Here is a 21,659-nt window from a genome sequence, read left to right as displayed (position 1 = left end):
AAGCAGAGGGGGAGGAAGATCGCACCTCACCTCAAGGGCTCAGCAGCTTGACCCAATCATCTTCCCACTCCCCGCAACTGCAGAAAAATTATAGCCCTTTATTCCAGATACTCACTACCTGTAGCATCTCATTTACTTTGAGAACTCCAAATCTGCCCCACATATTTTGTCAATGCGCGGGGAAGTAATGTTAGTCCCACTGGGGAGCTGAACAAGAAAGCAACGAGGTCAGATTTATATTGTTAAAGACGTGGTGGCTGCTGAGAAGAAAGCAGACTGAATAGGAGGGAGATGAAAGAGAAGCCTAGGATGGACCTCAGTTGATAGAATGCTCGCATGCTAGGCATGAGGCCCTGGGTCTGACCCCCAGCATCATGTAAGCCAGACGTGGTGACACAGGGCAGACAGTCCCAGAACTCAAAAGTTTGTAATGAGGGGATCAGAAGCCCATAGTCATCCTCTGCTAGGTAGGGAACAGGAGCAAACTTGAAATGCTTGAAATACAAAAAGGAGAGAGAGAGAGAGAGAGAGAGAGAGAGAGAGAGAGAGAGAGAGGATGTTTGATGTTAAGGATCATGGTGGGACAGTAGGAGTTAAGTGAAGGTAAGAAACCACTGCTTTGAGGACACGGTTTGAGGGTGGATCTGGAAAGGCTGTTGCTGGTATTGGAAATGAATTGAGAGTAGAGGGAAAAGTCGTAGAAAATGTTAAGATCCGCCATTGTCATTTCTCTTGACTTTGTTTATAAGAACATATTAGGATAATGCAGTATCTATTTGACCTTTAAAAGTTTTTATTTTATGTATATCAGTGTTTTGCCTGCCTGTTTTGCCTGTGTAAGTGTACCACAGCATGTAATGCTCATGGAGGCCAGGAGAGGGTGTGACTGCCCTGGAATGGGAGTGACGGATGGTTGTTAACCATCGTGTGGGTGCTGGGATCCAGACCCAAGTCCTCCGCAAGAGCAGCCATCTCTCCTGCCCCATATTAATTTTTTCAGTGTTCCTTGAGTATATGTGTATGTGTGGTGTGTATGTGCAAATGTGTGTGGTATATTGTGTGTGTGGTGTGTACATGTGTGTATGTGTGTGTTGTATGTTGTATGTAAGTGTGTGCATGTGTGTGCAAGCCTTTACCTTTGAGAGTGACTTCTAGCTCTGATTTCTCATTTTGGCATGCCTCCAGCTGGGAATTATTTTGCACATTTTGGAATGTTTAGTTATGCAACAGCCTCAACCTGCTAGATGCAGATAGGACCTTCTCTTCCTGCTATAACAAAATGACCTCTGGGTACTGCCTAGTGTTCCAGGGTGGGGGTGGGGGGTGCAGACTGCCACCAGTTGAGAATCACTGCTCTGGTGACCTTGGTTCTATCTGTAAATGTATGAGCTTAGACAAACCATTAAACTGCTCAGGATTCTGTGGTTTCTTGGGTGCTGGTCACAGATATGAGCAAGAAACTTGTTAACCCAAGTTGGAAACCATAAATTGATTACCCAAGTCTGTCTTTCTTGGGAATCCACTTCCACTGAATTTCAAATGACTAGTGACTAAAAAAATCCTATTAATAGAAACATAAAATTAGTTTTTCTTCTGTAAATGAAAAACAACAACCCTCAGAGTTATATGACTGATTTTTCCTAATCTGGGTAATAATTTGAATAGGCAGAATGTGCTGTTCAGCATTCTCAGATTCTGAACCAGCTTCTGAGCTTTTCTGCCTTCGAAGGGCAGTCAGAGATGCATAGCCTCAGCTGTCCGTATGTGGTTTTTCTGAGGTCGTTTTTGTTAGACAATTTTGTCCCACAGAGTTGGGCTTTCAGTTCAGCACTGAATTGGTGTAGGCACTGTGGGGATGGTTCTGCAGCACCACATCTGGTGCTTTGCACAATTAGAGCTTTCCACACAAACATCAGGTTGTCACAACAGATAGATGGATCTGGTAGCAAGCGTCTCAAAATGATCTCACATAATTTCCAAGAATATTTTGAAGCTGCTTCTTCCAGATCCTGGCCTGGACTTTTGACGTACTCTTGATGTGAAATCGAGGTTCTGAGTCAAACACCCTGAGGCTGATATCACACTGCATCCCTTCACACTGAGCAGAATGGAGTCAGGACCAGAACCTCCTGCTCTTCTCTCAAATGGAGCTTTACAACGTACAGATTTTAGAATTTGTCAGATGTGGATGGTGTGGACCAGCACACGGTCACAGGGAGAACTATAGGAACAGAGTAGATCAGTACGCAGATATGGGATGAACTAGGATGGTACATTTACAAAGACACAGATAAATACGATTTCATATTCTGATGTGCCTGTTATAAAGTGGTCAAACACTGGCCCCACCCCCATCCCCATGCTTGTGTGTGGGTGTGTATGTCCTCTATCTGGATGACATATACTATGTGTGTACGTGTGTGTGTGTGTGTGTATTGTGTGTCCTCTATGGATGACCTATATTATATGCAGGGTTCCTGCTTTATTAAATCTATAGGTGCTTTTTATTAAATGAAAGAGGTAAATCAATGTTTTATATTTATCCTTGCATTCTAGCTTTTCTGAGCTTGGCCCCTGCCAGAACCTTTTGAGGAAGGCGGAGTCAGCTCAAGAGGCCTTCTGCTTTGGGGCTTTCCTCACTTCTAGGAGGCCAAGGGCTTCCTTTCTGGCTTATTTAAGCAACTGATGCGTGATGCCAAACCCTGTATTGATTTGTGGCATTGATTACCTTCAGTTAAGCACTTACGTATACAGATCAGTCCCCAGAGGGCTGGATCTGGTGGCTTTGACAGAGACAACCTTGAGATGACTTTCCCTATTCCAACGTCAATTAAGTAATTGAGCCTTAAGAAGAGGGTAGCAGTGCAGCTCCACCATAAAGAAGACCCTAGATTCATCAAACATCTTGGCCCTGAAGAGCTCTCCCTATGAAAGGGGTTTCATAAGAAAACAGAATTCATCTATTGCCCAAGGCAGGTAAGACATGACATGCTTCAGAATCCATCAGACCTAGTTACTAAAAGTTCTAAAATTTTCATTGGCCAAAGTAATGGCAGAAATTATCACTCTTATTGTTTCATTCAACATGCAAACATCTTGTGTATGGACTTTAATGCAAGGTAAGGACAGAAATGCAGAGACTGACAGGTCGTGATGCCCTTAGGGCCCTTAGGGAATTGCAAGAGCTTGCCTGCCATACGGTTGTGGACTCCCAACATCTATTGTATCATAAATGACAAAATAAAATGCATGTTGTGTTAGAGCGGGTGGTCAGAGACTGTGGGATAGCAAAATAAGCTGTAATTAACGCTACTTGTAAAAGGAGCCATGTACAGTGTGAGGGAGGTGCTTCTAGTTGTACTCCCAGGTAGAAGTGACTTCAACTCATGCTAGGGATCTGGAAAAATGCATATAATGACCCAATGTCATATAATACCCAAGATTCTGCAATTTAAAAAAGTTCTAGGTGTTGCTAGAGTTGGTCTACTAACCAACTTTGGAGTAGCAAGAACCTGTAAAATGTCTTTGTACTATGTTATACCGCGAAAGCCTGGATGTACATGGTTACTGGTATGCTTTAATAGCTCAAATCACACAAGCAGTGACCGTGGCTCTCTTTCCTTCCACCTTCTACCTTCCACCTATTGACTTGTTTTCAGGGACTCACCTCCTGGTCTCCAGATGACTGCACTGATTTCAGTGGTTATGACAAGCCCATGACTAGTAGAAGGTCAATTGCTCCACTTGTGATCCTTCTACAGGGAGAAAACTTTGTCTAGAAACTTCCCAGTAAGCTTCCCTTTATGTCCATTGAGTGGAACCACATCTGATATTTGTTCTTCCACTAAAGTAGCAGAGAGGGAAGTAGGTTTTTGGCATATATGAGATACGGGCATGGCAGTGTGAAAAGAATGGTGGTGAAGGTGATGTTCATTGAATGGGCAACCAGGCGTGTCTGCCACTGTGGAACTGTGCTGACCGTGGGAGTCTTGCATGCACTGACTTAGTGCATGAACTCACCATAACATGGCCATGTGGATAAAGTCAGACCATTCATCACCGCTAAACCATCTCCTCTCACTTGTCTGTGCTTTGCCAACCTCTTCTGTATTTTTTCTGAGTACTAACTTCTCACCTGGAATACTGTGATGGTGTATTATTTTTCTTGCTGCTGTGACAAACTCAGCTCAAGGAGGGAAGGGTTTATTAGAATCACAGTTCACGGATACGGCCCACCAAAGTGGGGAAGGTGTGGTGAGTAATGTGGCCACGTTGTATCCACAGTCAGAAAGTAGAGAGACAGATGCTGGTGCTCAGCTCACTTTTCTTTCATTCAGCCCAGGACCCCAGCCTATGGGATTCCCCTGTATTTAAGGCAGGTCTTCCCACCTCAGTTAACTTAATCTGAAAACTCCCTCAAGTGCATGCCCTGAGGCTTGTCTCCTGGGTGAATCCAGCTTCTGTCAAGCTGACAACTAAGAGTAACCATCCCATTGGGTTAGCACTATGGCTCAGTGAGTAAAGGCACTAGCCACACATGCCTGGCAACCTGGGTTTGATCCCCAGAACCCATTTAAAAATGAAGGAGGCGCTGACTCTGCAAAGTTGTCCTCTGATCCTCATGTGACCTGTGGAATATGAGCTCGCCCCCATTTTGCATACACAATAATAAATAAGACTTTAAAAACAGATGAACTATCACAACTAGAGTTCTCAGTGGTCACAGAGTCTCATCCCTCCACAGACACCTTCCATCTAACCCAAGTTCACAGCTAGCGACGTCTAGCCTACGAACATGTTGGAAGTGCACCTTGTTCAAAGTCAGCAATAGGATCCTCCCCGTATCCCCCCCGTAAGATGTTAGCTCTACTTTCCGTTATCTCGCTGTGTTTCCTTCTCTACTCTTATCAGGTTTTACCCCCATCTCACCCCATTACAAGTGACAGTCACAATCTTGGATATTTAAGAGAATTAGGAAATAATTTTGCTATGATCTATGATATAATGTTGTGTATTTAAGAATTCATCTCAACATCTCCCCACTCATGATTCCTGGACCCCCCTGACTGGTACACCCCGTTTGCATTTCCACTCCACCTTCAGGACCTCCATCAACATCATCATCCTTAAATTAGTTTCTACACATAGCAGAGCATTTTCTGGCTTATGGCTTTTCAGTGTGTGTGATTTTATTATTAGCTTTCTGCTCATAATCTCATTACTTTTATTATTCTGCCAGCTCATTCTCATAGAGCTCACTTTCTTCCTCCCCAATCCCAGTATGAGAGCGTTAGTGAAAACCACAGGCACACAATCTGATACATACGCCATAAGTGCTCTTTTCGTTGACTTCTTTAGGCATTTATAGAACATCCACTATCTAGTTGGTGCTGAGGAGATGGAGATCCAGCACATGGTCTTAGTTTCAGGTAATCACATTTGAGGTCACCATGACAACTCTAGTCTGATGATTGTTATATTGTTAAGTGTGCAGATGGAACATTGTGCATGTAAAGAATGTCATCCTTAGGGACCCTGGAGAGGGTGTTAGTGAGAGATTTCTGTCGCCTGTGTGAGATGCACAAACCAGAGAGCATTCCACAGGGAGGCATAACTGTGAACGTCTAAATTTGGCTGGGCCACAGGAGAGTGGCAGAGATGAAGCCAATGAAATGGGCAAGCAGGGCTGGAATTCAACTCGTTGAAAGCGCAATGAAGTTAAATTTTTTTTTTTCCCTCCGTCTTTTTGAGACAGGGTCTTCCTATAGCCCTAGCTGGCCTGGATTCGCTATGGAGACCAGGCTGGCTTCGAACTCACAGAGATCCTCCTGCCTCTGCCTCCTGAGTGCTGGGATTAAAGGCCTGCACCACCACACCCGCCCAGCTGAAGTTAAATTTTTATCACAAACGATTGGATCATTTTGAGCAAGGCGTGTCACAGACACTTTGCAAGCTTGAAAAGGCTATGCAAAGGAGAGTCACAGGAAGTGAGACCTCTAAAGAAAGGGTAATGTTTGGGGAGAAGATGGTGCGGCGTGGTCCACAGGAGGAAAACTGGGTTCCACTGGGGAGAGGGGAAGAGTCCCGAGGGAGAGTTCAGAGTGTGTAGAGAGCTGGCACCTCTGGCGCCTTCCCCTTAGAAAGACCCTCCTTGCTGAAGTTGCTCCTTGACTCCTTGTACACAGTGTGGGCCAGACCTACCCAAAAGTCTGCTCCACGGAACTCCATCCGGATCTGACCAAATGAAACACCGGCCGCCACCATTTAACTCTTGGGTAAGTGGAGACAGTGGCTCGTGGAAGCGGCCTGTCGGCCAAGCGATACTGTTGTGCTTTTCTTTGGAATTTGATCTCTATTTCTATCGAACAACTGTCAGTAGTCCATGCAGCATTGCCAACAACACACTCAAAATAGAATGAAGGCAATTACCTCAGCAAAGATCAATGCAGACAGGAAGATTGCACTTATGTAATGCTTACCCTCTCCACTCTGGGACAGGCTTTGGGAGGGTTCCCCCTACCTGTATACCCTAACAAAGTGTACCACGCAGGCCAGTGCTGGAGGGGATCTGTGGGTGTCCTGATGAATCACACCCAGGGATGATGCTCCAGCAAGATGCAGTACAGTCAGAGACAGCATTAGCCAACAGCGCACCAGCGCTCCACTGCATTTGGCAACTTCTTGTCTGAAAACTTCAGGAGCAAGCCTATGTTTGGAAAATGTCAGGTTTGTGTTTGGGAATGCCTACCCTCAGAGGAGCTTTAGAGATGAATCAGCCAATTTTCTCTTTTTACAACAAAGAAGACTGACTCCTGGGGAGTGGCATGTCTACCCTAGGGCTTTCTATGTCCCTTTAGTTTAGAGAGAGGACTGAACCCCAGCCTGTACTGCAGGGAGGGTTTTCTAAGCAAGCCCTTGACTTCTCACAATGAAATGGGGACGGCCAGAAAGCTTCCTTGACAGGTCGTTTGAACACCCTCAGTGGGTGGAGAAAATGTTAGTACAGAGGAAGGAAATCAACCCCATAATTAGATACTGAACTGACTCCAGACCAACTAGCAGCAATGCTGTGCTGACTTCCCTCAGCACAATGCAGAGAGGAAGAAGAGCCTCTCTCAGCCAGTCTTGGCTCACATGTGGGCATGGAGCTATAGTGGCATGTCCCAAAGCCTGAGTAAGGACGAAAACAGCTTTGACGGAACACAAAAGAAGTAAGCATAAGTGCATGCTGACGAGAGTCTCTTCAGAATCGGTTCTTTCAGCCGGATCTGCTTCCTTTCCATGAAGACCTCTGGCCTTCAAACTGTGCTGGCTTGCTCTATTAAATGTTAGGAATAAGGATATTAATTCATTGTGGAAACTCAGACAAGACCTTGTGAGGTCAAATCTCACATCTGAAGTCCAGGAAGGCATGGAGGATAGAGGAGATCAAGGAAGAAATGGGGTGGCCCCTAAATAGATAGAGAGAGAAAGGTAGGGGGCGAGATGATTTGAAGCCACTGAAGTATCCAGATGTCCTCCCCTGGCTATGTATTAACTCTGTGTCACCATGTGAACCGAACCACAACTACCCTGCCTAGACAGGACTCACATACCTTAGAGTTCACACATTGCACTCTTAGTATATGTACATATATATGTACATATGTACATATATGGACACCTGCTGCACTAGGTGATTTTAGGATACTGTCATTGCCTCAAAGCCCATCCTCAAACAATGCCTAATCTACTTCTGTCTCTGTAGATTTCCCTCTTCTGGTTGTTTCCTAAGGTGGAGTCATAGAGGACACAGTCTTTTGGAAGTGGCTCCTTTCATAATGCTTTCAGTGTTTATCAGTGCTGTGGTGTGTGCCAAGACTTTACTTTCTTTTAAAATAGATTTCTAGTCAGGCGTGGTGCACGCCTTTAATCCCAGCACTTGGAAGGCAGAAGCAGGTGGATCTCTGTGAGTTCAAGGCCAGCCTGGTCTACATAGTGAGTTCCAGGACAGCTGGGGCTACAGGGAGACCCTGTCTCAAAAAGAAAAAAAAAAAGATTTTTGTTTTTAATTGGCATGTTATCACACATATTTTGGGGGTACAGTCTGTAGCCCAATACCTTTGTACAATGTGGGATGATATGATCAGGGTGAGCAGCACACCTCTCACCTTAGACATTGTCTTTGTGTTGGGAACATTGTGGCCCTTGCTCTTCACTGCCCACCAACAAATGGTGAGACCCTATTGCTGACCTTGTTATAGAGTAGGAAGAAACCATGCTGGAACTGAGCTGGAAGCGTCCTCCATGCTGGCTAACCTTCATATTGCTATAAGTTGCTACGCTGGCAGCTGGGGGGCGTGAGACGGCAGTGGGAAATCAACAATGATCTTTCCTGGCTTTGGCCCCTGGATGCCATAATACCAGCTTGCCAGGCAAGATGTGCTTACTAGAGCTAAAGTGGCATGAGTGTTATGGGGGTAACCAGTTGATTTCTGATTAGATCTGAGACCTGCTTTATAGGAGGAAGTTCATGGCCAGTACTGTGGATCTGGTCAAAGGCCCATGACTAGGGAGGTCAAAAGCACTAGGGGTAAACCTACTACTTTTGTGTTGCCAGATGAACATGTTGTTGAACTGCCTCCTAAACATCTGTGTTTATACTTAGAGACGATAATGGCTGACCTTGGCCTTGACCAAAGAAGCTTCTCCTTGTTTCAAATGACAGTTAACACAGAGACTCATGACTGGTCACATTGCTAAGAACCAGTGACTGTTGATTGGTCGCTCAGGACACCCTTATCACCTCCTCGAAGCTTAAGGTAACACGGAAGAGAGGCTGGAGAAATTATAAGAACTAGGTGATAGGTGAGTGAGTGGTGAAATGCCATCTTAGGGGTAACATGGCTCCGGCACTCATGAACTCACAACAGCTGTGGTTTCCTGCATAGGGCCTGCTCAAGACCCAGCCTGTAATTGTTCAGTTATAGATGGTGAGGGGCTCACTGGGCTGCACCTTGCCCAGGAGAGCTAGTGAGAGTAGAGGACTGCGGGGGGAGAGGAAGTCATGTCTCAGTAGCATAGCCACTGGGGAGTTACTTATGCTCCAGCACGTAACTTCACACCCATGCCCATTCGGGTGTCCCTGGATAAACTCAGTGGGTCCTGAAGTAAAAACAAAAACAAACCAAAAAGACAGGGCATGGGAGGTGGACTTGCTGGGGGAAGGCTGGTAGATGTGGGAAGAAGATAGACTATGGCAGAAGGGTGAATGTGACTGGAATGCATTACATACATATATGAAATTGTCAAAGAATAAATTAATTAAAATAAACAATTAAAAAATGTCCCAGTTGTATAAAAATCAGGAACAAGTGAAAAGGGCTAGAGGCAGAAAACAAACTTTAGAGCTTTAAACAGAAGATAAAATGATGCCAGAGGATGAGGGAGCATGGACAAGCTTACCTCATTCTGAGACTTTCAGGTCATGGGGAGGGAGACAGCAAACTGTATTCATTCTTATTAAAGCTCAGAGGAGCATTGTTTTATCATGAATAAAGTAGAACCATCTACTTTAAAAAGTCTTCTATGCTAGATATTTGGAAATAGTAAACCACTTCAGTCCTTTGTATGGCCAAACAATATTCCACTGAACAGTTGATGGGTATCTGAATCGTTTCTACCTTTTCACCATCATGAATCATGTGGATGTAATTTTGATATTTGGAACAGGTGGAAATATCCATTCTGTTCCATCTTATTGAGAAATGTGAGCTTGGATCTGTGGCTTAAGCTGAGTTTTCTGTTCAGTCACTAAGACCTCCCCAGGAGGGCAAGCCGGGCATATGCCAGAGGGCACTCTGAATTTCTGTGTTCTATAAATTGCTATTTCCTAAACAAAGAGACATAATGCATTAACATTGGTTTCTTATTTTAAAACATCAGGCAATTTGACCCTCTTCTTTGGGGATCAGGAGTGAGTAGACCAAGGAAATACTTGGGTTATCCCAGAAGTAGACTCTTGGGATAAGGGAACAGAGCCAAGTAGTTTACGAAGTTCTGTTAGAGGAAGCCAGGCATGGACGGGAAGAAGGTCGGTAAAGGATCTACTTTCAAGCTGACTGGTTTTGTGGAAAATGAAGTCACACTGAGGGTCGCTGGAAGATGGGGTAGAAGTTTCTCATACTGATACAACATGGAGGGGGTACAGGGTGTATGCCCATCAATTCCTTTGCCTAGCACTTTCAGGGCACTCCTTAAAGGACCAGCCAGCCACCTGGGAGGTACTGGCAGCTGGAAGTTGTATCATGAGAGTGGTGATGTCAGGGGCTTTGAAAGAGCCCCCCACCAAAAAGTACAAGGGACTGGGTACTGCGGAATCTCATCATGAAAAGATAACACAAGGCAGAGTGATTCCTGAACATGGGACCATTTAGGTGGACACTGTCAGTGAATATGGGACGGGGCAGTACCATAGATTCCCACTATGGTCTATAGAGTTGGGGGGGGGCTAATTCTGTGCTCATTAAACCCTGATATTGAGAGCTACAGTCACTCATGAAGCAGATCACCAGTTCAACTCTACTCCATGTCAGCTTGATACCCAGAACAGAATTCTGCCCTGTAGTGAACTAAGTTATAACGTGATGAATGTGATTGTGGTACAGTAGAGAAAACAGACATTTTGGAGACAGTCTAGGTTTAAATCCGGATCACAACAAAAAGAACATGGGTGTTATTGAGCAAACTGTTTAATCTGTGAAGCATGCTATCAGTCCCTAGGCGCTCCCAGATCATTCCGCAGGGGCTGGTTAGAAACCAAGTGAGGCTTTGACATACTTTAGTGCAGTAGCTGGTTTACAGTGTGAGTTAGCAAAAAGTAGTTTTTCATATTTCCGATGAGAGTAAGGAAGAGGTACAGCAAACAAACTCATTAAACGGAGATGAATTAAGCTCTTCCTATGTGCCAAACTCTATTCCAGTTGTAAGGGCATAGCAGCAAAAGACCCAAGTCTCTGACTTCAGGAGGCAAACATTTTAGAGACTACTTGCCCAGCTCCTGTTTTTTATTTAAGATCCTATTTTGATTGTCTAGAACTAAGGTTCAATTTATGTTGTTGACTGAGCTTTTGATTTCAAAAGAGGAAAGCCTCTGATCACAGCTCCTGCACACACACTCTTGCCAACCTTTAATCAGACGTTTTCCAGGAGGCAGTTCTCAGATAATTCTTCAATGCTGCATTAGTGGGAATTTTTTTTGGTCCCAAGTGACAGAAACCAAAATTGAACTACTTTAGTAGGAACGCGAATTTATCTAAAAAGAAGACAGATAAAAAGCTAAAGGAAATGTAAAACATTGGCTGAGCCTCTAAAAGTCTGGAGTCTGGGATGCAGGTCATCACTCTGCAGATAGGTAAACCCCACTCTTACAGTTTTCTTGTACAAAATTTCCAGAGACTCTAGTTAGACAGAGGGTGCAGGTTTCAGCATGACAGTATATGGCCTGCACACTTCTAGAACCACTGAGGCACCCGTGCTGCTTGATAAGACAGAGCCCCAGAAAGCTGATGTCATGGTTTCCTTCCTATATGAAGTGTGTGTCAACGGTAGCTCTCAACGCTGGAGGAATGAACAAACAGCTGGAAGAGGCCACTCAGTCCATACAAGGTGTCCATTAAGAGAATAAGACAGCAATGCACTACTTTCTGCAAATTTGTCGAGTATATGCAAAACAAACACATTAAAAAGGGATTACTCATCATTTATGTGTCAGAGAAGTAATAATAATGTCCTTATTGCACATATTAATGTTCTTGAGTGCTTCTAAAGCACTGTGGAACTTCAAAATATTTTCCAGTTTCAGAGAATTAATTAGCTCCCCCATGGAGCAGCTCAAGGGCAATGTTGCCATTTTGGAAATGGAAGGATTGAGTTGGAAAGGCAAGGGATGCCAAATTATTCATTTCAATAAGTTTCTATCAAGCACATACTCCATGCATGGATCTGGGAGGAAAGTTGTGGGGACACAAAGTGATTGGTAAGAGCTTGAGGGAGTTGTGAGCCTATAAAGAAAGAGCTAATTTTCAGGGGCCTTTCAAAATCATGGTATGGAATTTAATCCGTGCTATGTGGAGTCATCATTAAAAGTCACATATATAATATTGTTAATACTTTAAACTGACTGGTTCTCAAATTCTTCATAAAACTATTTTCACACATGTTGATTCATTGGCCAACATCATTCAAGAGATTAGATGGTTCTTTAGTTCTCTCCCTGATATGTTTCTGATTAAAATTTTCAACATCGATGAAGACTGGATAAACCTGTGTCATTTACATTAATGAATTATCCACCTGTTCATTAGCAAGGGATGGTATGACAGAGTGTGGGTCTCTCTTTCCAGGTGAACCCAACTAGCAGGCAATGAGAAAGGCCTAGCGACCATGGGGAGAAGCACATGGAGAGGGTCCACCTAGAGAGAGTCAAAGGTCCTGTCCCTAAATCCCCGTGGCTCTCGGGACGAAGGGCAACACAACCGGGCCTTGCTCAGGAGTGAGCTCTGTGGGAAGTACAGTCACAGTGGGCCTCTCTGAGGCCCTGCCTGAGTGGTGCTGAGGTGTTCTGTCCAAATTCTAGCTTTAGGTTGCTTTCCAAAACATCATTGTTACCTGGAACACTTCTGACAAAGGCTTTAGGGTAGTGACATCTTCCTGCCTTGATGCCTTTCATTCTTCAGAGAATAGGGCTTCAGGTACCCCAACTATCTGGATTTGAGAACTCTTCCCCTTTGAGAGGAAGGTATTTCCACTTCTGTAGAGACTTTACAACCCAGAAAGAACATAGTTCAGAATTTAAGAAAATTCTTGCGCATGCAAAATTTTCTGGAGCGTATTGACTTTGAAACAATGCACTGACAGAGAGCAGCAACAAACCGTATTTCTGTGTATGTTCCTGTAGCATTTCTTATGTGTGCAGATAGTTTTGATAAATGGTCCAGTTCTGAAGCAGAAGAGCCAAAAGGTGCACAGGAGTCAATGAGTCCCGTGACCCTTCGGGACTCGATTCCTTCTCTAATTAAGTTACAGACATGGTGTCAGACACTGTCCCTTTTCCTCTTTCTCTTTTTAGTTGACTGTCAACCCAAGGCAGAGGAAACCACCAATCAGATCTTCATACTAAAAACATACTCTGCTGAGCTAGACTTGACTCCTGGTTGCTACAAACAAACCTAAGCTTATCACGGAGGTGGCAAACTCCAGGCCCTGTCATATGTCCTTTTTATAGCATGGGTGACACCAACTGTCAGCAAGTCATGTTGATGACTTGATAAATGGACTAAAGTGGAAAGTCACCAAGCCTAGAAGTTACCCATGCCATGGTTAGAAATTAGTTTATTTTTAATTAAATATATTAATTATGGAACATTATTAAGGATTAAATGTTCTATACACAATGATTTTGTTTAGAACAGCATTTATTAAAGAAGAGCATTAATCGAATCACACAGCTGAGAAATTAAAGATTCAGACTCAAGGTGTAGTGAGCAACCAGAAACACCCAGCTTTAAGTGTTTTAAATCTGTAAAATTCAGATTCTGAACCTCATTATTTTCTGTGTCACTCTGTCCATCTGGAACTTTTCAACTAAGGTTATAATAATCAACCACAACAATATGCACATATGAGAGTTTAATGTACTAATAGTCCATTGTAAGTAACTATTAAAATATTTCCCCTATTCCATTCTTCTTCAATGTCTGAGTTTGGCTCTGTTCCCTTTCATTCTCCCACTATTTTACAGAATAGTTCAGTAAGTATCCCTGCAGACAAATCTTGTCTATCTGCAGTCTTTTCTTGAAGACAAGTTGTAAGCAGGAGAGTCACTGGCACAGTGTCACACAGAATTTTATATTTTCAAAAAAAATGCCAAATATCCCTCTGAATGATTACACAAAATTGCATACCTGCTTTCTATATGTATTTATGTCTGGGTCCTAAAGTCTCATTTAGAAGATAAAAGAATATATTTTTAAAAAAACTAACTCAAATCACATTATAAAATCTTAGAAATGGAAGGTCAGGGTCATATAGTATAAGGCTGTGTAATGTGGGGCTTGTTCACAGTGCCTGCTTGCTCTGGGATGACAATAGTTTAAAATATTCCAGAAGGTGCCTAAACTCAGCATAGGTCTTCACCGCCCAGCAACGAAACTGCTTAACCTACACGAAAATGCATCTAGAATAAGAAAGCCTCATTGGAAATTCGGGAAGCATTAATAAGCTTCCAACATAATTGACACAGACCATCCGATGGTATATTTTCTGGTGGATCTTCACCTGGAATACCTTTGCTCTGGGCATTGCTGTGGAGTACTGACTTTCTGTGTGCAGAAGCTCAACAGCTCGGCTTCTCTGCCCATGGGAATTCAGCAGGAAGAAGTGCGATGGTCACTGGGAGCAGATTAAATAGGAGCACAAGTGAAATAGCTTTGTCCTGTCAGCAAAGGGTCTGGGAAAGTCAGTGTGTGCCTTACTCCTTCACAAACTGTTAGAGGCTCCAGGACAGGACTCCTTTACTCTAAGGACCCTGGGAGTCTCTGCTCTTCAAAGAAAAAACGACCTTCAAATGGATAAGCATCCTTTGCATCCAGTGGTCTCAGTGTATAGAAACACGGCTGCATGTTGCACTGGGGACAAGGGGAGGGTCTCATAGGTGAGTGAAATGAAAACAGATCTGTGAATATGTCAGTCCCACAAATGTTTGGATATAAAATTCTGTGATAGTATAGAGAAGAAAAGAAAGATTAATTAGGCCTGGGGTGGGCATTAGAAGGAAGCGGGAAGGGGGTTTGGAAAGAAGATCCTGTTTGTTGAGGCTGGAGAGGCAAGTTGCTCAGTCTTAAACGGGTTTCTACTGCAGATCTGATAAATAATTAAAATCGTAAAATAAGAACATCACTGAAACCAATGATTTTCTCTCTCTCTCTCTCTCTCTCTCTCTCTCTCTCTCTCTCCACAGACACACACACACGCACACTTTAAGGGATTCACCGTTTCCACTGTACATTCAAACCCATGCCTGCCAGGGGAAGAGGATCCTGGTATCTCCTGCTCTGGGAATCTGGGGAGGCTGGGGACCAGGGTTTAGGGGCTGCAACCCAATGCCTAAAGTCTGGGCATCCCGAATTACAGGGGACACTCATCTGGAGATCTGACGATGGATCCTGGTGGGGGTAGTCCTGTCTCATTCATCTTCTACAGTCCCCTAGCACTGTACTTGGCACCCGGTAGGCATCATTCATTGAGTTAATTTTAGGTATCTGCTTTTTCCCTATTGAGGACAATGGGCCCATTACCAAATACTTTAACTCAGGTCTCAGTAGTCAGGAAAATAGGAGAAACAATGGGCCCATAGCAGCCTATCCTGGAGCTTTGCAAGAGGATGCAAGAGCAGAGAACTGGGTTGTGGTTTCTACCTCAGCTCCTCTCCTACAAAAACAGGCTGAAACTCCTCTCCGCCCCATTCAGGACCCTCCAGCGATCAGGCCAGGGCGAGGCTCCAGCAAGGCGGCAACACAGCTCTGCCAGTCACGTTCACTCCCTTCTGCCCTTCTGGTCCCCGGCAGCCTCGCCCCTCCTCCTTCATCCCCAGCCCAGGTTTGGAGGAGAGTCCCCTCTGGTGACTGAGCTGCCTGCATTTGGGCGAGTAGCTTTTTGCCTCCTTCCCCTTTGTCTTCTCTTCCCGCGAGGCGAGGCTTCGGCGCCCGGTGCAGGGTCTGCAGCGGCCGCCGCAGCGGAGAGCCAAATCGTGCCCCGCACCGCCGCCCGGGGCCGCACCCTCGCTCGGTGGCTGCGCGCAAAGACGCCAGCCCACGCCGCCGCGGCGGTCGCTCCGGAGCGGAGCCCGGCCGGGTGGCCGGGTCGGGGTGGGCAGCCCGGCTTGCACCGGCTGGAGGCGGCGGCCGCTGCAGCCCCGGTAGCGCGCACACCCCTAGGCGTACGCACCAAACGCCTCCTCCCTGCGCCAGGAGGATGGAGCAGCCATCCCAACCCCGGACTGGCGCAAGGTAAGGTGCGGCCGCCTGTTGCTTTACGCAGAGCGCGGGATCAGCTCCCTGCTACGGTGCCTAGGCCATCTCTCCGGGACACGGAGAGTTGTCACCGCAGTTCTGAGCCCTGTCTGTCCAGACCTCTGGGTCCCTTCGACACAGATCCTAGGAGAGACCCTCATAGGCGAGAGGGAGTCGACCCTCTTCGCTCCCGCGTGGCCGGGTGCCCTGCAGCAGTCTGCAAACTTTTGTGACCCTCCCTGCGTGGCGCTCACCCCAGTGCGGTGCCTGTTCGGTTCTCGCTGCGCCCTTCCCCCGCTCCCCTAGCTGTACGCATCTGCCCATTTCTCTCGGTGTGTTCATGCAGTTTGACTTTTCAGTCCCCGCAGCTCTGCTCAGGGGCAAGGGTTTGGGACCTAGCAGTGCTTCTGCCTGTCGAAGGCTGGGTGGGAGGCAGAGAGGGCGAGCCAGGACAGGTGGGATGTGGGAGACGGCTGCCGGCCACCGGGGACTCTGTTCACAGCGGTGGGGTTCAAGTGACTGGAGCACGCCACCCCCAAGTCGCTAATAAAACCGGTGGAGTGGCTTTGCGTTGTGAGCCGTGAGAACTGCGAGTGTTGATCTGGGTTGGGGGGAAGCAAGTGGTGAGGGAGGAAAAGATTGCTGTTGAGGATGCGGGAGGCGGCGAAGGTTGAAGTCTGCCCACGGGTGAGGGGGACGGAAAGGCTCAGCTGAAGTGGGCGAGGGGCCAGTCCTGCGGGGTCACTGAGAAGGAAAAGACACTGAAGTCCGGGGGAGCTGGCCAGGGTGTGTAAATACAGGGGGGAGGGGCTGGGTACCTGGGAGATCCAGAGGTGGGATGCAGCTCAGGAATTCCCGGCCGCCGCTTTTTGGGAAGGCTGCTCCTGCCACGGGTGGAAAGAGCTCCCTCCCCAGGAACAAACAGACCTCTCGGCTACAATCGGAATGCGTTGGCATCTTGGGCGGTGACTGATGTTCAGATCATAGACCGAGGACGCTCCAAGAGGATCATAATCCGTCTCCTCCCAGGCACCAGCTTGCCTCTGCACCCCTTCATCTCCGCAGCAGGGTCTGTAGACCTACGCCCACCTTCCTTGACAGTACTTGGGCTTCAAGAATGTCTCTACAACCCCGGGTGGGAAGGGGATTCCTGGCCTGATCCCGAGGGGATCCCCTAGAGAAGGGGAGTCCTCAGCGCCCCGAAAATAGGCAGGGGTCCCAGGGCTAAGGAGGAGCCTGCAGGGCGGAGGCTGCAGTGGGAGCCACCTTTTCCTGGCTGCTCGGCGAATTGCACCTGGGCGGAGCAAATCTGGGAGTGGGGGAGCCCAGCGTGCTGGGCTGGGAGGATCCCGAGCTTGGAGCTGGAGGGCACGCAGGGAAACGCAGAGGGAGGGGATATGCACAGTTCTTCTGGTGAAGCTCCCAGACCTGGCCCCGGGAACCGAGGTGGGTTCATCCACCTTGCAGCCCCCCAGGTAGATCTTCCTGGTTGTTTCGGATGGTTTGATGGATGCAGGGAGGCCAGGCTCTTTCCTCCATTGCATCCCAGCCAGCTGGAGTTCAAGACCTTTTGAGGGAGGGGGCCAAGTGTGCTTTTGCAAAGAAGGGGCGGCCTCTCCCTTTTTAACCCCCAGCCCCTCCTCTCCTCCTCCTTTCCCAGGCAGGGAATTCAGTATAAAGTCTGGCAGAGGAGGTGCACGCCCCTCTCCAGGGGCGCCTTTGACTGAGAGTTGGGTCTCTAGTTCCTAGCCCCAAGGGGAGGCATTTGGAGGTTGTGCTGGTTTGAGGCTGTGAACAGTTCCCAGGTTCTCCCTTATGTGAACCTCTTGCACTTAGGCTTCTAGGAGCACAACCTTCCCTGGTTGCCTTGTGATAGCCTCCCCTGTCCTGTACCAGCTGGAACAAAGCAAAATTGGGGCAGTCACTTTGCTGGGCCCTTTGGTCAGATCCTTCCAGAAAAGGGATGGACTGTCAGGGCTCCAGGAGGAACTCCATGGTGGTCACTCCCATCCCCAGGCACAGGCGGAGCAGCTAGCTCCCTGCCTCAAAGCAGCAGGCTCCAGAGCCCCAAGGAGCAGGAACCAGGATTCCCTCCACACAAGCTCCAGGTGCAGTTCCAAGGGACAAATGCCACTCCCTTGCAGACCAGGGCTGGCTGGGGGCAGCTTGCAGCTTCTTCTCAACTACCTGGACATCTGAGGTAGGATCCCAGATTTCAGCCCCTTACTCACCCAGGTGAAAGCCTATTTCTGGATGCTTATCACCTGGATTTGTGCTCTTCTTACTTTGCACAGCTTGGAATGGCTTTTGGGAACTTAAGAGAAGGCTTCTAAGCCTCATTGCGGTGGCTTGGGCAGGAAGTTGAACTGTTTGAGGGAGACTAGGGAAATAGCAGTGCCTCTCAGCATTCCTTTGGTAGGTTTTGCATGCTGTGCCAGGCATTATCATGGATATCATGGCTGCTGTATTACCTTTAATTTGCATAGTAACCATGAAAGGCAGTGATTTCATTTTATAGGATTGCGTTGGTAGAAAATCAAGTCATGAAAGCATTTGCTCATTGTCTCCCGGCCAATGTGTGGTAGGGCTGGTACCTCTGGCCGGCAGAAAACTGTGAGTGTATCCCACAGTCCCAGGCAAATTTGGTAGTAAACGCTGTCCACAGGCAAGCATGAATGAGGCCCTGTCTGCTTATTCTAAGCCCCAGGGGTACACTGTGAGCACCGGCACTTACTTGAGAGTCTGGAGTGTGGGGATTGATATCATGTCCCCTGGGCCAGAATCTCTTAGGGTGCACCATGGCAGAGTGGGCCAGAATCTGTTGGGGTGCACCATGGCAAGATGGGAGGTTAGTATCGGAAGCTGAAGCTGGTCTAGGAAGTTGGCTATTGGTGTGCTCCTCTTCTGAACCTGATTGCAGATGTTTCTCTTTTAAATGCAAGGAGAAATGAAGATAGGGGTCTGTGTGTGAATGGAGATTAACTTTGTAGGCAAAAGTCAGAGGCATTTTGGGTAGCCACTGTATTCTGGAAGTGAATCTCTTTCTGGGAGTTGAATGCAAACATACACACCGAATGGGAGCTTAGAGACCATGTTTCCTGAGGAGGCCGGGGGCACTGGGCCCCAGCCTGCTCAATGAGTTTGTAGCACAAATAATGTGGGACCATTGTCTTTGGACCCTTGGTCAAGTGAACTATGCTTATGCACAGGGATGTTTATTTCTGTTGTTCCTTTGGTGTCTTAGAAGTAATTAGGAAAAAGGCTTCCTTATTTTAAACGAGACTGCTTTGCTTATTTTTCCATAAATGCTTCTTAATCAGTGTAACCCAGATAAAGTAAGGACTCAGAGACAAAGCACCACAACCCTGGCTCTTTTGGGGAAAAAATGCCACAGAATATTCATAAACCTTCAAATCAACAAAAATAAACTAACCATGCAAACCTTTAATGATTATAAATAAGTCTAAATGGGTTCCCAGGCATTCTCCTAGTTCCATCAGGTTGAGTAGTTTTGTCTTACCCTAGTCTCAAGAATTTGTGGAAGTGCAGTGTGTGTGAGAAAACCTTTGAGATGCATCCATGTACACTGGTAGATTTCTCCTGGTATGACCATTGAGTTAGATTCCCATGCTGATGTGATTCTGAGTGTAGCCCTGTGTTCTTAGAAGACATATCTAGGGCTCGGACCCTTCTCTATCCTCCCAGCCCCTTCCATAGAGGGCAACTCCCAGTCACCCAGGGATTCCATGAACGTCCAGGCAGCCTTGTGAGGTAGGATTTTGGCTTCTAGGGACATCCCACGTGTTCTCTCTGAGGTCATAGTACCAGGATGTCCTCCTCTTGACAAACCAAGAAAATGCCATCTGGAGAGTAGGAAAAGCTCAGTTCTCATTCCTATTGTGATGGCGAGAGTTACGGATAAACATGGAAACCTGTGTTTTTATATCATCCACCCCCAATGCAGTGACCCACCATGATGGATGCCATGGGCAGTGACCAGTGGAGGAGGGGATGGTGAGGACTGTACCCTCAGAGCAGGCAAGGCCTGCTGGAGAGAGGGCCTGGGTGTCAGGAAACTCTGAAGCCCATGGGCATGTGCAGAAGCAGCTCTTCCCTTTCTTCTTCTTTTCCATCCACCTCTACCTGCCACCTATGTCTGCCTGGGAGATCTGAATCCCAGAGTCCTGGTGGCTCCAGGGGAAGCATTCACTTTCTAGGGAATTCATCAAAAATAAATCTTATTTTTATCCAAGTAGGAAAAACTGCACACCTGCCTCACTCCAGAGATGATCGTGAGCAATCAGAGCATTGAGAAGGGTAACCATCTCAAGGTGGAAGCCCTGCTCTCGTTAGAGCACGGAGGTTAAGGAACACGACGCACCCTTGCAATCTAGTATGGCAGTTCAAGAAATGTTCTCTCCTGCAACTGCAGGAAGGGGAATTTCCTTGAACCTGGGTGGACATCCTGGTCTGCCATCCCCAGTTTTTTCAGAGGAGACAGGCGTTAGCTGTGGTCTCTGACTCATGTGGTCCCTTCCCTTGTCTTACTGTAGGGCTCCCATGTGGTGTCCTATCAGAAGGCCGACATGGTGTTTCTGCAGTAAGGATTCTCCATGTATGTGTTTATTAAATAATATAAATGTGAGTTTGTAGACAGGAAAACACCTGAGCAGCATGTTCTGAGAGACACAGTATCAAAAGTGAAAACTTTATTCAGAACATATTGAATCCCTATGTTTATGTAATACAGAGTGTGATTTTGCATTATTTTCATTTTAGTTTGATATTTAAAATAAAAAAGAAATCAAGATTCAGAGCCTCTGACTTAGACTATTTTTAATAACAAGAGAAACCAAATAAGATTCTATGGAAAAAGCTTGAAGAAAGTGCCAGAAATTAAAAAAAAAAAAAAATCCAAAGTAGAACCTGAGAGGCTTCATCCTCATGGCCTCATGGATTCTACTTTAAATAAATATAGAATACCTTAAACCACATTTAGATCTGAGTGCACTCTGTGACTGAAAATTGGATACAGTATTTTTTATCTTCAGCCTGATTCTGGACATTGAGAAGTGGCTGGGAAACACGACAGACCAGATTTTAAAACTGAGTTACCCACCCACGTTCATGTTCTCTTTATAAAAATTCAGCAGATTAGCCTATCCCAGGTCTGCATGTAAAGGGTCATTTCCTGTGAGTCTATCCTGGAGTCTTCTCTTGAGCTGATGGTCTTTCCCACAGTGGTAAATCCACAGCAAGGACCATACAATTCTTAAAAAAAAAAAAAAATCAATGAATAAATGCTGAAAAAAAAAAGAACCACTCCCAATAAAAATGAATTTTATCCTTTAAGAGGATAAATGAGCAGATTAGGAAAGGTTACAAAATTTATGATTTCATTTTAACCTAAGCTCTCTGAGCTACAGTTTATGTTAATACTTGTCCAGTGCAAATGTCAGTACACTCAGACAGTTTTTAAAAGGTGTTTTAGTGCCTCTTATTAGAAAAAAGGGAAACAAAAATTCTAAAACCTATTTCAAGCTATTTCTAATACCATGGAGCAATATTTGATGGTATAGCATGTTTATAAATATAGACTAGTTTCTTACT

The 21,659-nt window shown here is 46.1% G+C and overlaps 1 protein-coding gene across 1 annotated transcript in view; it reads left to right on the top strand.

The window, feature by feature from the left end:
- The first annotated feature begins 15,881 nt into the window (after positions 1 to 15,881).
- The window catches only part of Lrrc3b (leucine rich repeat containing 3B), a 101,573-nt gene continuing 95,795 nt past the window's right edge, over positions 15,882 to 21,659 (top strand). Inside the window, exon 1 of the mRNA XM_008833140.3 lies at positions 15,882 to 16,046. The gene's annotated coding sequence lies outside the window, so the exon portion shown is untranslated. The remainder of the gene's footprint in view (positions 16,047 to 21,659) is intronic.

Source organism: Nannospalax galili, unplaced genomic scaffold (genome assembly GCF_000622305.1).
Source record: "Nannospalax galili isolate Female #2095 unplaced genomic scaffold, S.galili_v1.0 scaffold215, whole genome shotgun sequence".
In the NCBI taxonomy this organism is placed as follows: domain Eukaryota; kingdom Metazoa; phylum Chordata; class Mammalia; order Rodentia; family Spalacidae; genus Nannospalax; species Nannospalax galili.
Note: the sequence above shows the minus strand (reverse complement) of the source record. Positions and strands in the feature narration are given on the sequence as shown.